Source organism: Spermophilus citellus (genome assembly GCF_964194105.1).
Source record: "Spermophilus citellus genome assembly, chromosome: 4".
NCBI classification, from domain to species: Eukaryota; Metazoa; Chordata; class Mammalia; order Rodentia; family Sciuridae; genus Spermophilus; species Spermophilus citellus.
This window is the reverse complement of record NC_138185.1, coordinates 225,562,456-225,580,063: the sequence shown is the minus strand read 5'-3', so window position 1 is coordinate 225,580,063 and position 17,608 is coordinate 225,562,456.

Below are 17,608 nucleotides of genomic sequence, written 5' to 3'. Positions count from 1 at the left end.
CCCCTCTCAATGGACACATCAGGTCCCAAGGAGTGATCTTAAACACATGTACCATCCTTAAAGAAAAGGAGTTCAGGAAAGGAACTGAAGGAACTGAATGCCCCCTTTCTGTTCCCCAAGTTAATGGAGCAACGAGAACCAGCTTGGGCGGAAAAGTCCAGACACACCCTGTCCTGAAGGACACTGGCTTTGTGTCATGCACACGGGGACGGGCAAGCTAAGGTTAACTGTAGACAGTTGCTTTTTTCAGGGACACCAGGATTCTTGTGACACCTCAGAGAGCAAGAATCCTGGTGTCCCTGCAAAAAGCCACTGGGGTGACACTGAGGGCTCTATGGAATGAACACATGCCATTCACGCAGCCAGCTGCCACCACCCAAAACACTGTGAAGGAGAGAGGCGCAGCTTGGCCTATCATGGTCCATCATGTTTGAGCAGTTGGCCCTCAAGGCCTCTGACCGGACACGCTTGTGGCCCAGCCAGAACCTGCTGAGAGGGCCTCTTCTGCCTGCTCCAGCCACACAGCTGGGACCTTGGCCTCTGGGAGGCGGAGGTGAATCTGACATTGTCTTAAGCCTCCATCGAAAGCTCTTGGTGGCATGGGCACCTCTGATCCTTGAACCATACCTTGAACAATGAGTCTCCGCCACCCCTAGTGACATGTGACCCAGGTCATGGCACATCAATCTTTTTCACACAGTAGAGTTGGAGTGGTCTCGAACACAAAGGAACACAGCACTAATAACAGCGGACCATGGGGGGATGAGGCGTGTGTAAGCTCAGTGACAACAGGAGCATAGAGGCTGGGAGGAGAGGCACAGTTCGGGTCCATGGGAGAGAAGGCTGCATACTACAGACCACAAAGCCACTGCTCCACTCGTGTGAGCAGCCGATGGACCAACAGAGCTGATGACAGGAACGCAGGTCGGTTAACCCCAAAATACAGGAAAAGAGGACAAGGGCCAAAGTCTGAGGAAAATCAATGTGGTCTGTCCTGACAACGGAATGCTACTTGGCCTTGAGAAGGAAGGAAATCTTGCCCTCTGCTGCCCAACCATGGGCTGCACTTGCCAAGTGAAAAGGGCAGATCTCAGGGACAGTGTTGGTCCCACAGTGAAAAGTTTAAATCAGGCTAATTCTAGAAAGCCGACGTACAATTCTGAGTTTCACAGGTGGCTCTCAGGCTGTGAGACGTTAGCACGGGGAGGCTGGACACTGGCCGTGTCTGCAGCTTCTCTGTATATCTTAAATGACTCCAGAATTAAAAGTTAATCAAACCAACAAAAGAAAAGGACGGGAGAAGATATGTCATGTCAAATTAAATGAAAGCTGGATGGCTCCAACAACATCAGATTCAGGTGACAGAATCTTATCAGAGAGGGCAAAGGGGCCATTAACTGAGAGAACAACCCTCCTAACTGCTGCTGTTGAGGTGAGACCTTTAAAGGGAGTTGAGGCTCCAGGGCGGACCCCTTTTAGGGCCAGAAGTCCTACTGCTCTTGGCCCTTCCGCCTCCCACCATGTGAGGACAAAGCCTCCGGATCCCACCCATGCCATCGTCTTTCTGCGGCGATCGCCCGGGGCCCCTCCATCACCACCCGCCTCTGACATAACACCAAAGCACAGAGACCATTGGCCAAGGCATGGAGAACCACCCTGTGTCAGCGCAGGATGTTCAACCTCAGGAACCTGAATCGTCACCTGTGTTGCAGAGTTTAATTCAGCACTGGAAGAGGGGCTGAGGGTGCTGGTAAAGCCCTTATCTTCCGATGCCACCGAGCATTGCCTGGCTCCCAAGGTGGCCTTTGAGTATCTTCAAGAAATACCAAGGGCAGCAGATTTCCTTCCATCCAGGCCAATGCAGAAGATCAGAAGAAGTTAACATCTTAGAGCTTTATAGTCAAATACGAATGTTTATGGCAGCTTTATTCACAATTGCCCTAAATTGGAAACAACGAAATGTCCACCAGTAGAATCAGTAAATAAACCGTGGTCCAGTCATAGAATGTGCAGCTATGAACTCACACCTGCACATGAAAATGGCTAACTCTCACAGATATGGTGCGAGGTGCAGGAAGTCAGGTGTGAAAGAGAACAAAATGTACAATTCTCTCTAGGTGCAACGCAAAGCCAAGTGGCACTAATTGAGGGTCATAGAACTCCCAGGGGGTGTATTGCCCTGGAAGGGGACACCAAGGTTAACTGGGTTCAGGGGACTGCCCAACGCCTTGGTCTGGCTTTACTAGTTATACAGATCTAGAAGTTAATTTGTATGCTCTATCTTGACTTAAAAAATTTAAAATCACTATGATATTTAGATTCAATTAGGTACATTTACAAGAGTCCTAAAATTATATCCTGAGCAACAATTTAAACATAAGCTGGTTTTTTTTTAGTTAAACATGGACATAAAAACTGTAAGACCACTCACAGATTTCAAAATTGTTTAAAAGTTGTGCAGGTCTGAGCTTTCCTTGGACTGCAATTTTGCATGGGGTGGGGCATTTGACTGCTACCCCAGGTCCTCAGCAGTGAGAAGGGGTTGGTGAAGCCCTGCAGGCCAAGGGCTGGAAAGGGTGTACCCAGGGGAGGGCCAGTTGCCACCACTAGGGGGCGAACCCAGCAGTGAAAGAGAAGCTCGCCCAGTTCTATCTCAGGACTGGGGAACCTCCTGCAGCAGACCAAGGCCTGGCTTCCTCTCTCCAGGGCCACCCTTCTCCTCCAGGTGCCTCTGGGGTCTGTGCTGCCCCACAGTGGCCCACAGCTGCTCCTGTGAGGCCCAGAGTCCCACAGTCCTAGGCAATCCCTGGGCCACTGCCTGACAGGTGATGCACAGGTTGGCCACGCCCTGCCCTGGAACTGCCTGACCCAGGACATGGGTGGGATCTGGGGCCTCTGGAGGAACCTGGGCAGTACATGGGCATGCAGGAGACTGGAATAATCCAGACCTTGTCCCTTGGTCCCCAAGGTCAGGGATCTGAGGAAAAGCCTTGTGTATAGATAGGGTGGACCTAGGGTGGGTCACCAGAAGAACATCCAGAAGAGGGACCCAGAGGAATAACAATGTGGATTTGCAGGACGATGCCACTAGCCTTGGAGGAGGGGTGGGTCGTCCTATTCTCTCCAAGGGGATCTTACAAAATCCCATCTTACAGCTGAGAGAGCAGCTGTAGCCAGCCCAGCCAAGAGCGATGGGAGTTTTATTTTAAAATGTCAATGTTTACAGTGTCCTAAAACTTACATCCTTAGCAACAATTTAAACGGACTGTTTTAAAATCCATGGGTGATCCAGCTTCTGCCCCCCCCCCCCTTGCCCTGTCTAGTTGACCCCAGGACTGGATTCCCTTCCTCCAGGTGCAAAGGGGAAGGGGCTGGGTCCAGGCCCCCTTCCTATCCTCCCCACCCCCTGCCCAGCAGGGCCCTCTGCCATGTCTTACAGCCTAACCCTTGGCCACCCACCTGCTCTGCACGGGACAGAAGGGTTCTAGGGCAGACTCCCTCTTTTTCGGCTGGATTATGGAACCCAGGGCCTCTAACCCCACATGGGTTCTGAGCCATACTCCAGCCCGAGAGTCTCATTTCTAAGCCAGATCCCAGGTGTTCTTACTTCAGTGAAGTTGTAGGAGTCTATTAGAGAGACTTATTCAAAATTACTTTCAGGTTTCAAAAGCACTTCATTGTGGAAAAATGCCCAGACTAAATAAATTAGTAAGTAACTTTGGATTGCTCATGCACTGAAGAGATGAGTGCATCTTAAACACACCACCATGTTGGTTCTTTTTTTTTTTTTTAATATTTTTTAGTTGTCAATGGACCTTATTATTTTTATTTATTTATATGCCGTGCTCAGAATTGAACCCAGTGCCTCACACATGCTAGGCAAGTGCTCTGCCCCTAAGCCACCACCCCAGCCCACCATGTTTGTTCTAAACATTGTTTTGTTTCCACAAATTTGAACACAGAGGAGCCCCCTGTCCAGAGAGAGCTCTCCTGTTCAGCCACCCTCTCAGCTGCCCGGCCCTCGGCCCCACCCCAGCACTCTCCAGGGGAATACGTGGAGCAGAGCAATCCTGCCACAAACATCGTTCCACACATTTATGTTTTTTACTTAATGTTGTGTCGTGGACATTTTTCCACTAGGAAAACACATCTGCCTCACTTTTGAAAGGCCACATTGTATTGTGTGTTGTAATTTTATAATTGTTTGCCTTGTTGCTTCCTATTGGATGTTTTGGGAGTTCCCAACTTTCCTTACAATGAGAATCCTTATGTTTATAATGATAAATGTCTGTCTTTTTCTTTTCTTTTTCAGAACTGGGGATTGAACGCAGGGCCTCCATACCTGGGCTCCACCACTGAGCTACCTCCCCACCCCTGTCCTAGCATTCCTTTTTTTTTTTTTTTTGGAGGGGGCGGTAGGTGGGTACTGGGGATTAAACACAGAGGCACTTTTACCACTGAGCTACACCCCAAGCCCTTTTATTTTTTATTTTGAGGCAGAGTCTTGCTAAGTTGCTCAGGACCTCACTAAGCTCCTCAGTCTGGCCTTGAACTTGCAATCCTTCTGCCGGAGCCTCCAGAGTCACTGGGATTGCAGGGTGGGTCACTGTGACTGGCGTGTTTTATTATTTCTGATAAATACATTACCTAGAAGTAAAATTATGACCTCACAGACCCTGTTCAAGGTGAGATAAGACTCTCAATCTTTCTACTAAGACATTTGGCCAAGGGGCGAGCTGTCTTCTGTTTGAGAAACCTTCCTGTGTGTGCTGGTTAGTTACACAAAAGCATGGCTACACCACCCTCAGGGCCACGCGCTCACGTAAGGCAACCCAGCTGAATTCCAGGTTAAAGTGATTCTTGAAAGTCACACAATAGCTGGGCGTGGTGGCATACGCCTATGATCCCAGCAGCTTGGGAGGCTGAGGCAGGACGATTGTGAATGCAAAGCCAGCCTCAGCAACTTAGCCAGGCCCTAAGCAACTCAGTGAGACCCTGTCTCTAAATAAAATACAAAAACGGACTGGGGATGTGGCTCAGTGGTTGAGCACCCCTGAGTTCAATCCCCTGTACCAAAAAAAAAAAAAAAAATAACAACAAATTTTAAACCCTTAGAAACATTGTAAGGCTCTCCTGTTTAAATAGCAGACTTGCTTTCATAAAAAAAAAAAAAAAAAAAAAAAAAAAAAAACAAGTTGGGAACAGTTATGAATCTTCACAAGAGTCCAGTTTTGCATAAGAAAATGAGACTTATGCTCTTGTAAATGGCCATAATTAAATTATCAAATATATAAAAATATTATCAAAATATACCAAAAATATTATCCAATTGAATTCTTTCATCAAGTTTTATGATTCAGGATGACATCGCCCCCTGCATGTCTTGGGGTGAAGGCGGCATCTTTAACACTGTATTAGATTCCTTTTGTTAATTATGTACATTTTCATTTTAAGACCAATCTCTGGAAATTGATCACTTGAACTTAGAAGCATAATAAAGGACCCAAGAGGTTTGATTTTACTGGTACAAAAAAAGAAATAAATTAAGAGGCTCTTAATTAATTGCAGCTGAGTAAAAAGTGCATGTAGTTTTTATCCCAGTGAGTAGAAGCACTTTTTAGTGACTATAGTGGCCCTTACCCATGGTTTCCTCCTCACTACTTCACTTTCTCTTGGTCACCTGTGGCCTGAAAATATCAAATGGCAAATTCCAGAAATAAGCAGTTCATAAGATTTAAATAACTTTCAGGGTAGTACGTTATCATCATTGCTCTTTGTATTACTAGTGACTGTGGTCAACGCCTCGCTGTGCATGATTCATCAATGACACTGAAAGCAAAGCGTGTCTTCAGAGGTTGGATCATCCCCCCGGGAATTGGATCAGAGCCTCCGTGATGGGGGATTTCAGTTCTGCCAATTCACTCTTCTACCACAGGGGGTCAGTTTTCTTATAACTTTGCAAAATAGAGACAAATATCTTATTCTTTTTTTTTTTAATATTTGTTTTTTAGTTGGACACAATATCTTTATTTATTTATTTTTATGTGGTGCTGAGGATCGAACCCAGGGCCTCGCATGTGCTAGGCAAACGCTCTACCACTGAGCCCCAGCCCCAGCCCCAGCCCCTTATTCTTTTGACAATACGATGGGACAAGATTTACAGTCTTCATGGGGTTTTAAAACAACTTTGGTGAGGTATGATTGACCAGCAAGAAGCTATTCACATGTGAAGTGCACAGTTCAGTCACATTTCAATGTGTACGTATTTGCGCACCTATCACAACAAAGAAGACTGACATTGCTCCCTCCCCGATTCCAGGGGAAAGGAGGCGTCCTTAATAAGGGTGACTCAGCATCACCACCAGTTTCACGGTGCTCCCTGTCCCCAGGGCCACCTAATCTGATTTCTTTTTTTTTTAATATTTTTTTTTAGTTGTAGATGAACACAATATCTTCCTTCCTTCCTTCCTTCCTTCCTTCCTTCCTTCCTTCCTTCCTTCCTTCCTTTCTTTGTATGTGATGTTGAGGATTGAACTCAGGGCCTCACATGTGCTAGGCAGGTGCTCTACCACTGAGCCACAGCCACAGCCCGCTAAACTGATTTCTTAGTAGACTAATTAGCATTTTTGGAGGTGAGGCTGTTGGCCTCCAGCTCTCTCCTGCTGCTCTGGGAGAATAGTTTTGCACAGCCCTATGGAAGGGATTGGGCAGCGTGGGCCAAGCAAACAAATGCACACACCTGTGAGCCGGCCAGTCCCCTTCTAGAAGTTATCTCATCCATACTGTATCATCCATGTAAAATGACGCAGGCACCAGGACAGTCACCTCAACTGTAGCATCAAAGTACTGGAAACTCCCTAAATATCCATCAGACACCAGGGAAGTGATGGAAGGGCACCTGGACACCGGAGGGCTGTACCGCCGTCAAGAGGGTAAAGAGGAACAAGGAACCTCTCTGTTCTGAGGCAGGGGTTGTTCCAAGATACCAGGTAAAGGAGGAAGCACATGCTCAGAGCAGTCGGGGTGTCCTGCCCCTGCTCTACGTAGGGGCATCCCCAAGAGCCATGACCCTGCCCTACCCTACCGCCAGCCAGGGAGGAGGGGCTCAGCCCACAGGCCCTTGGGCGCAGGTTCGATAAGCCTCTTTCTCTGTGCTTTTATTTGTTACATGCATTCTGCTGGTTTTTCATGGCTCCAAGGGGGGAATCTACCTGAGGAATGCACTTCTGCCCATGTGCGACAGGCATGCCTGTCCAATGCTGTGCTCAGGTTGGGCGCCCAGGTCTGCTGATGAAGGCCACATTCTTCATGTTGACTTTTTCAGGAGTGATAGTGATATTTTTAAAATATTCTTATTTTTAGTTATAGGTGGACACAACATCTTTATTTTATTATTTGTGGTGCTGAGGATCGAACCCAGTGCCTCATGCATGCTAGGCGAGCACTCTATTCCTCAACCACAACAACAGCCCCAAAATGATATTTTGATCTTCATCTGCTTACTACCCTTAGGTTGTGCCCTGGTGGCTGATTCTTTTGCCCCTCCCAATAAACAATGTGATTGTGTGCCAACGGTTTACACTTGGTGTCACATCTGTGCACCATGCTAGTGTCTGAACTTCATACAGGTTATATGATACACAGGGATTCCTAATCCCCTCCAAATGATAGCATTGATCACCCAGAAGATCAAAAAGACTCAACTAAAACCTCTTAGAACAGATAATGCAACCTAGTAAGGTTACTGGTTATAAGACAAACACACAAAACTCATTATGCTTTTATTTTATGTCCAGAAGCTAATAAGATAATTATTATGGGGAAAAGATCTGATCTACAATATTGACTAAAATTCTGAAAAGCCTAATAAGTTGACAAAGAATTCTTCAAGACCTGAATGGTAACAACTTGATAGAGGCTGTCAAGACTCAAACTTAAGAAAGACCAGGGGATTCTCAGAGACTGGGAAGGGGCTGCCCATGGATGCACAGGGTCCAGGACTGACATCTGACCTCTAAGTTACGGGTTTCATTTGACCTTCTAAACTGTGTTCATGTGTTACTCTAGTAAAAATAAAATCAAACTTTTAAAAATTCACAAGAGGGCTGGGGATGTGGCTCAAGCGGTAGCGCGCTCGCCTGGCATGCGTGCGGCCCGGGTTCGATCCTCAGCACCACATACCAACAAAGATGTTGTGTCTGCCGAAAACTAAAAAAAAATAAATATTAAAATTCTCTCTCTCTCTCTCTCTCTCTCTCTCTCTCTCTCAAAAAAAATTCACAAGAAAGAATAAATTCATGAAAAGTGATGAGATAGTTTCTGAAACCTTGGAATTAATTTTTTTAAATAACCAAATACCCTTCAGAAAGTTTGTGCTAAATTACAATCTCACCAGTGGTAGATGAATATGTTAATTTCCAACACTGCTCTGGTGCCCCCTTAAGAGTGAGTGGGGCACCTAAGAGATGAAATCTAAGTGCAGACTTGGTCCTGCAAGTGAGTACCTCCTTCCTTCAGTTTTGCACCCTGATACCTCCCTAGCTCCCCCTCTGTTCCTGGCCCTGGCCCTGACCATATCCCTGGGTGAATTCGCCTTCAAAAGATGTGAAAGAAAAGGGATGGGAATCCGTCACATTTCCTCACACCTACCTGTTGCCGATGTTGGACAGACCTTGAAGGATATGAACCATCATAAACAAGATCACATGGCAGCTACAGTTGTGGCTGCTATACTAGATGTAGAACCTTTGTGAAAGCCCTTGGTATGCAGCTGAAATGGCCTAGCTTTGTTTCCCCACCACCCCCATGTTAAATTCCAATGTCCACAGAAACAGTTTGCTTTTACCTGGCAGGGCCAACAGTATACCTTCCCCATATTGCTGCATGAAGGTAAATTCTCCTACTTCTGCTATAACATAATCCACGGAGGGTTTTGGTTTTTTTTTTTTTTGCTTTAGTAAACTTGTTTCATATATATATATATGATAAAAGCAAATGAAGAGAGAGCCTACATTTTGGGAGCAAATTTTTGCCACACGCATATCAGATAGAGCATTAAGCAGGATATATAAAGAACTCAAAAAAACTGACACCAAAAAAAACCCCAAACAATAAATGGGCAAAGGAGTTGAACAGACACTTTTCAGAAGAAGAAATACAACTGATCAACAAATATATGAAAAAAAATGTTTAACTTCTCTAGTAATTAGAGATACACAAATCAAAACTACACTGAGATTTCATCTCACACCAGTCAGAATGGCAGTTATCAAGAATACAACAACAGGGGCTGGGGTTGTGGCTCAGGGATACCGTGCTTGCCTAGCATGCATGAGGCTCTGGGTTCAATCTTCAGCACCACATAAAAATAAAGACAATAAAGTCCATCAACAACTGAAAAAATATTTTTTAAAAATACAATAATAATAAGTATTGGCGAGGATGTGGGGGGAAAGGTACACTCATACATTGCTGGTGGGACTGCAAATTGGTGCAACCAATCTGGAAAGCAGTGTGGAGATTCCTTAGAAAACTTGGAATGAAGCCACCATTTGACCCAGCTATCCCCCACCTCAGTCTATACCCAAAGGATTAAAATCAGCATACTATAATAAAGCAGCCTCATCAGTGTTTATAGCAGCCCAATTCACAACAGCTAAACTGTGGAACCAACCTAGATGCCCCTCAATAGATGAAAGGATAAAGAAACTGTGGTATATATACCCAGTGGAATATTACTCTGTCACTACACACAACTAAACCTGTCAGGGTCACTCCGAGTGAATTTGGGCTGACTAAATAAAGACACAGACACAGAAAGTAACTTTCCTTTGGGTTCAGTGACAGCTCCTCAGCCACAGCTCCCACAAGTAGGGCAAGGCAGGCAAGAGAGAGAAGGAGCATGCATGGAATCCGGGTTTTATTGGGGAGAAGTCATTCAAATGAGGCAAAGGGTAGGGTTACAACAAACAAGTGGGTGTAATCCAACCCCATTGGGTGATGCCCACTCTTGGGGCTGCACCTCTCTTATTCAAGCAGAGGTAAGGTCCAAATGCATTGCAGTGGGTGCAATACCTGTTCAGTACCTCTTTACTCAGGACTTACAGGTGTGCACATAGCTCCTGTCCAGGACAGCTCCTGACATTACTCAGCATTTAAGGAGAATAAAATTATGGCATTTGCAGGTATGGGGCTGGGGATGTGGCTCAAGCGGTAGCGCGCTCGCCTGGAATGCGTGCGGCCCAGGTTCGATCCTCAGCACCACATACAAAAACAAAGATGTTGTGCCCGCTGATAACTAAAAAATAAATATTAAAAATTCTCTCTCTCTACCTCTCTCTCTTAAAAAATAAATAAATAAATAAATAAATAAAATAAAATTATGGCATTTGCAGGTAAATGGATGGAGTTGGAGAATATAATGCTAAGTGAAGCAAGCCAATCCCAAAAAACCAAAGGCAGAATGTTCTCTGATAAGTGGATGCTGATCCATAATGGCCGGGGGGGGGGTGGGGTGGGGTGGGGTGGCGGGAAATGGAGGAACTTTGACAGGGCAAAGGGGAAAGAGAAGAGGGAAGCGGGTATGGGGGCAGGAAAGATGGTGGAATGAGATGGACATCATTACCCTAGGTACATGTACGATTGCACATATGGTGTGACAGTACATCATGTACAACCAGAGAAATTAAACGTTGTGCTGCAATTGTGTACAATGAGTCAAATGCATTCTAATGTCATTAGACCTAATAAGTAAATAAATATTTTTAAAAAGCTGATAAAAATATTTAAATTTCATATGAGTCACTGGGATTGTTTAACCACAGATCCTGATCCAGTAGGTCAGAGGCAGGCATTCTACATTTCTGAAACTCTCCCAGGTGAGGACAGTACTGCATTCAGGACATTCACACGGTTGTGCAAACCCTGACAGTCATCTGGCTCCAGAACTTCTTTCTTTTGACAAAATTCTATACACATTAATGGGAGCTCCCCATTTTCCTCTCCCTGCAGCCCCCCAAACACCATTCTGCTTTCCATCTCTGTGAGCTTTATCATCCTCACATTCTGCAAAACATCACACAGGCCCACCACACTGGACAGCAGGCTGATCGGGTTGATGAACAGGAAGCAGTACCACTGTAGATGCCGTAACGAAGTGGGTCAATTCAGGAGGACCCCATCCCCATGGAGGGGCCCGTGATTTCTAGGCTTCTGAAGGGTCATTTGCTTGGAGAATTTTTCAAGATCCCCTCCAAGGTGAGAGGTAAGCTGCCTCACCACTTACCACCCACCTTGAAGGAAACAGCAAGGCGTGGAGGGCCCTTCAGGTTTTAGAAGCAGCACACTTCAGTGAGCTACCGTGGCCCACCTAGAGTCCCCCATAAGGAGCAGTTTCCAGAGGAGACCAAGCAATGCAAGCCCCACAGATGCCATCTGTTCTACACATCAAGTAGCTCTACCATCCAGGCCCTGGGACCCGGCAGCCCCCATGGCCCTCAGGTAGTCCATGGCGAGCCAGACCACCAGCCTTGGGGGCAGTTCCAAGCCACCTTCTGAAGATGCTGATCTGCCTTCTGAGACACTGCCTCTGACTTTCCACTGGGACGTGGTGGGGACCAAATGCCCAAACACAGGTTGCCGTGTGGCCATCCCCCTGGGTTCACGTCATGAGCTAAGTATGGGCCTGCTGGCTGAGCCATAGGTCTGGAGCGTGCAGCAGTGACCTGCCACCATGTGGAGCAGTGTGTGAGAGGACAGGCAGGTCCAGGAGGCTCTGGAGCTCCTCCACATCGCCCCCTCCCTCAGCCAGGCTGCAGCTTCCTGGGTTTCCTACGACCCCCAGACTGGGGAAGAAAATCTCAAGCCTGGTCAACAGGGGGACCTGAAGGGTTTGCCAGTCCCACCTGGAAGAGGAGGCTGCAGCACTGCAGGCCCACTTAGGGGGGACCCTGAGGACACAGGGAAGGAAAATGCCCTTGGGGGCAGGACCTGGACCAGTACACTCGGCTGTCCACTATGGCTGGAGCAAGTGATGGCCAGAGTTCAGGCCCATGCCCTTCATGCACAGTTGCTAGCAGCTTGGCTGGACAGTCAAGGACTTGGAGAAACAGGACTGGGAGTCTGGTGGTCTGGAAGGCTGGGGAAGAAATGGGTAGAAGTACACCCAGAGAGGGCACAGAGAGATGTTGTGTGCTGAGTGGAAGCTAGCCACGGTGCCCCCTCAGAAGGCTCCTCCCAATCAGGTAGAGGGACAGAGGGAGCACTAGAGAGGTAAGTCAGCCCCCCTAACAGAGGGCCAATACAGGGCAGCTTAAGTGACAGAAATTTCCTGTCTCCAAGTTCTGAAGGTTTGAATCTGATAAGGCAGTTCCTCCTGAGGCTGTGAGGAAGACCCCAGGCCAAGCCCCCTCCTGGCCCTTGGTGGGTAGCTGTGACCTTTGGCCTCCATCCACTTGTAGAAGCACCACTCTGACCTCTGCCTCCACCTTCCCCCAACCTCCTCCTGTGTGCCACTGTGTCCACATTTCCACTTTTTACAGGACACCAGTCACTAAGTGAGGGACCACCCACAGACCCAATTCTGACCTGTTAACTGTTAACATGCTATCCATGAGGAAGGTCATATTCTGAGGCACTGGGGGTCTGGACTCCAGGGTGAGTTTTGGAGGACACAGTGCCCCAGCTACTCCAGGGCCTTCCCAAAGGACCCGGGATCCAGGTAGCTATGGTGCCTGGGATGGAGGCTAAGCTTGGGCTGGGTAATATGGACTTGTCATTCCAGGCCGATGCCAGTGCCTGGGCTGAGGTCCTCAACACTGGCAGAGACCAGCACATGGCCCCTGGTGGCACCAGGCCCAGGTGAGAGAAGGCAGCCACTTGCCTAGTGGCAGGATCACACTGAACCACTTCCATCATGGAGGGATTCACTTTCCACGAAAGAGCGGTTCTGGATGTGGATGTGCCTTCCCTTCCCTGAGGCTTCAGCGGCAGCACTACTCGCAGACTCAGGGTGCCTCGCCCACCCGAGGTGTTCTGCGCAGCACAGCTTCTCACCAAGGCCCTCATTCCACAGCAAGGAAACGCAGCAGTGGGCTCATGGCCGTGGAATTCACTGGTCTTACCACCTACGCCATCACCCAGAGTGCTGACCTCACTGGAAGTCTGAGTGACCCCAAAGATTTCATTAAGGTGCAGTCAACAGACAGCGCCAAGGACAGGACTGAGTTGCAGGATTCCATATACGCTTCAAATCAGAGACCACTGTTTGGTTCTATTTCCCCCATATCCAAAATACATGGTCCTTGAGCCAAGTGAGGTGGGTCCACACACTGTTACACCCCATAACCCAACAGCAGGACCTTACTTCCTGTCCAGCAGCTTGGAGTTCTGCTGATTTGACAGCTTAGTCTCCAGGAGGAGCCTACTTCAACCAGGGCATCCAACAATGGACAATACTGCCTCCTGGCCATTTGGGCATCGTGAAGTCACTGGGCAGGGGTGGGGTGGGGGAGAAATTCTAAAATGAGATTGCTTCATTGGCCAGAGTTTCATTCTGAATGTTGTGAAAGTTGTCAAAATCAAAATGGAGTTGCTTATGTCAACCCCAACAAAATAAATAAAGCCAAGAGGTTATGCAGGAAGGGTTCTTACACCAGACTATCCGGAAGTAACTCTGGCAATAGACTGCCAGGCCAGGTCCTTACACAGATGCCACCGGAACCTTAGAGAACAAGCACTTCCACAAGGACATCTGATAAAGATCACTGGCTCAAAATTTAGTAGCCCCTCTTTCATTTTTGCTTTAACCCCCCCACCACCTGCCTCTGTCTCTGAATATGCCCATGTCCTATGGCCAAGCTCAGCTCCTCGGGTTGCAATGCTATTTCCAGGTAAAGCTTACTTTGCTTTGATGTTAGCCTCTTGTGTTTCTTTCGGTCAACAGGTTTTGGCAAATCAGCCAGGAGACATGGCTCAGGGGAGATGGTGGCCGCTGCTTGAGCAGCACGAGGAGGACTGTGCCTAGGAAGGAGTCTTTGCTCAATGTTACTGTTGGCCTCGGAAGAGTAAGTGCTGAGAAAGACTACTCCAGCCATGCGGAGCAGGACAGCTGAGGACTCAGGGCTTCTGGGATATAGGCTTGGGTTGTTTCATCAGGTAAATATCGCAAAGAGCTGGGGTCCAAGCTGAGGGAGGGAAACGTCTGGGGTGAATTACCCAAGCGGGAAGCTAATGGGTAATGGAGAAGGAAGCGTCCCTGTCCAGCCTGGGCTGCAGACCTCTCGCAGACACAGGCCAAGTGGCTTGGCTTGGCTTTCTTCACCTGCTCTACGCATGCCCTGTAAGCACAAGCCGACAATTTCCCTCTCCCTCTCCTTGGGGTGGGCACTGTGTGTATGTAAATTACTGTAGCTATATACTTAGGAGAGCACACACATTGTATCATTAGTTGGAGTCAACATTAGGGTTCTGTCTTGGGGCAACAGAGTATTGCAGGGACTATGCCCAGCTTGAGGAGGAATCCACTCAGCCAGCGATGGGTACAGCAGATCTAGGACCATGTCTCCTCACTTTGGAGGAAAGGTGAACCTGGCTTCCCTTGTAGGAAGGACAGATGTGCTGCCCGAGGCATGGATTTCTACAAAAGGTTAAAAATGTGCAGGATGGTGCATGCGGAAGCACCTGCAGCTCTCGGCTCCAAACCCAGCTTTGGGGCCCTGCCTGGGATTCCCAGAGCCTCCCCCCCCCGCCCCCGCCCACCTCTGGTTCACCTGACTAGGTATCTTCCCTGGACTACTTCCCTAGGATTCCCCTAGGTGGCTTTGCAGGAAGTTCTGTGGCACAGCACCTGCCTGAGCAGGGGTTACCTGGCATCGCAGAGGGCCACCTTCCAGCATGTTCTGCTGTCCAAGCACCCGTGAGCTTTGCCCCAGCTGCACCCTTTCCAAGAAGGCTGAGTTCCTGGGTCAGGGTGGGGATTGCTCTGGACCTGCTCCCTCCCTGGAGCTCTGCCTCAGCCCTCAGGGTGGTGGCTGGGCTTCACAGCTTCGATCCCTGTGCTTTTAGACGTCTTTGTTCCTGGTAAGCCAGTCCCTTGCTTCTCTAATGGCCCAATGGGGTCAATAACTCCTTATATTAAACACCCCGGCATTGCCACCTCTTGACTGGCACCTGGCTGCCATAAAGATCGAGTAAGTCACTCAGCTACAAGCTTGGGCCACTTGTGATGACAAAGGAGATAGCCCGTAGCAGGCAGAGCCAAGGGCGCAGGGTGTCACAGCTGTTGAAGTGGCAGATGGTTAGAGTGCATCCCAGCGGGAGTTGGGGGGGGGCAGAACCAGACCCCCTGGAGAAGAACTGTTGGCCTTCAGGAGGCCCGTTCCTACCCTTTGGATGGCATTTCTGTCCCTGTCCCACCACTCCATGTCAAGTGTGTCCAGGCATCCAACTTGCCCTTTTAGTTCACAGCTCCCCAGAGCAAGGGTTGCTGCTTCCATGGAGCCACCCTGAGCAGCCTCACCAACACTCTGGCCGGCTGGGCTCACAGAACCATCTACTGCAGCCGTGATCCACAGTGGGTGCTTTGGGGGAGCTCAGGAGGGAGGGAATAGAGAGGAGTGCAAATTATTGTAGTCAGAGGCAGATGGTGATAAGTGCTGTGGCTACATAGAAAGGGACCTCTTTCTCTAACTCTGTTGGTGGGGGGAGAGTACTGGGGTTGAACCCAGGGACACTCTACCTCTGAGCTACATCCCCAGACTTTTTATTTTTATTTTAAGACAGAGACTCTCTAAGCTGCTTACAGCCTCGATAAATTGCTGGAGCTGGCCTCAAACTTGCAATCCTCCTGCTTCAGCCTCCTGAGTCACTGGGATTACAGGCGTGCGCCACTGCATCCAGCTATTTCTCCAACTCTGAAACCTAGACTTGGCCTTAAGATAGACTTTGACCATGGAATATCAATACATGTAACACAAGCAAGACAGAAAAGCACTTGTGGGCTTGCCCTCTCTTGCCACCTGTGAAACTTTCTGCCTTCATGTGTGCTAGCTCAGGTCAGCCGCCCCTGAGACAAGACAGCCCAGCTGTTCCAGGCTCCTCTCTTGGATCTCACCAGACCCACGTGTGCTGGAGACACCAGTCCCAGGGGAGCTGGCTGAGGCAGGCTGCGGGTCCAGCTCCCAGGGACAACCTCAAGCCACCAGGCCACACTCACTCCACCCCAGGGAAGTGGTGGTGTCCCACTAGTGGAGGTCTTGGCTGAATGTCCCTGCATTTTTCACACCAGACCGTCCAGGAACTTAGGTGCCTCTGCAGTGATAACTACTGTCCATACAGCTGTCCGGCCACCCGGTCCACCCAGTCCTCACTACAGGCTCAGCGTCTGCACCATGCACCTGAAAGGCTCAGGGAATCAGGACACCTGGGGTTCCTTCCCTCATGGGGTCACTACCCACAGCCTTCCCAGTTGAGCTTCAGTGGGGCCACTGGCAAGATGACACAGCACCAAACCCAAGGACCACCTACCTCCACAGGCCAGGGAAGGAGCAGCAGTTGAGGGGAGGCCTTTCTGACTCAGCGTCCCCCACACTCCCTGTCTCCCCTTTCCCTCCTTCCTGCTGTCTGTCATGTGCTTCCTCTGGTCTCTCCTTACTTCTCCGAGGCCATCAGCCCCGCCTATTGTCTCCGGCACTCCACCAGAACCTACCTGCTTCTCCCTGGGTCTTGCTTCTCAGCTCCCCAGCCGTACTCTGGGGTCACCCTCAATTGCCCAAGCTTCCTGTCCCAGCCCTCGCTCACTCATTCCTGTGACTGTACCCAGCAGTCTTCTGCCACCTGAGTCCTGTCCTCACACCTCATGCTCTTTCACTCCCTACCCTCCTTGCCAGCTGACACCCCATGGTCCATTGCAAGATACCCCTATTTTGCCCGTCCTCTGTGGCCATCAGCTCACAAAAACCAGATCCTGGTTAAACCCAGCTCTGTGCTCCTGGATGTGCCCTAGCCTGCACCTGAGCACTGAACTTGGCTGTAGAAATCCCAGGCCTCTGTGCGCCCATTCCAGACACACCCGCCAAGCTGGATGGTGCTGCACCCAGAATGCCCGAAACTCCTCTCTTCCCCTCCCCAAATCTGCTCTCATGTAACATTACAAAATGTTACTATAGTCAGGCACAGTGGTGCACACCTGTAACCCCAGCAGCTCCAGATGACGTATGTGTGAGATACACACACACACACACACACACACACACACACACACACACACATATTTATGTATTTATTTTTGTATCGGAGATTGAACCCAGGAGCACTTAACCACTGAGCCACATCCCCAGCCCTAATTTATATTTTATTTAGAAACAAGGTCTCCTGTATATATGTATACATATAGTTTTCATTTACTAAGTTGCTGAGGCTGGCTTTGAAATTTTAATCCTCCTGTCCCAGCCTCCCAAGCTGTTGGGATTACAGTTGTGCACCATCCCACCCAGCCTTCCTGGTATATTCTTTTAGATTGCCTTAAAGCACACACAGGCAAGTACAATGTGTGTGTGTGTGTGTGTGTGTGTGTGTGTGTGTTTGTGTGTGATACACATATACATACATT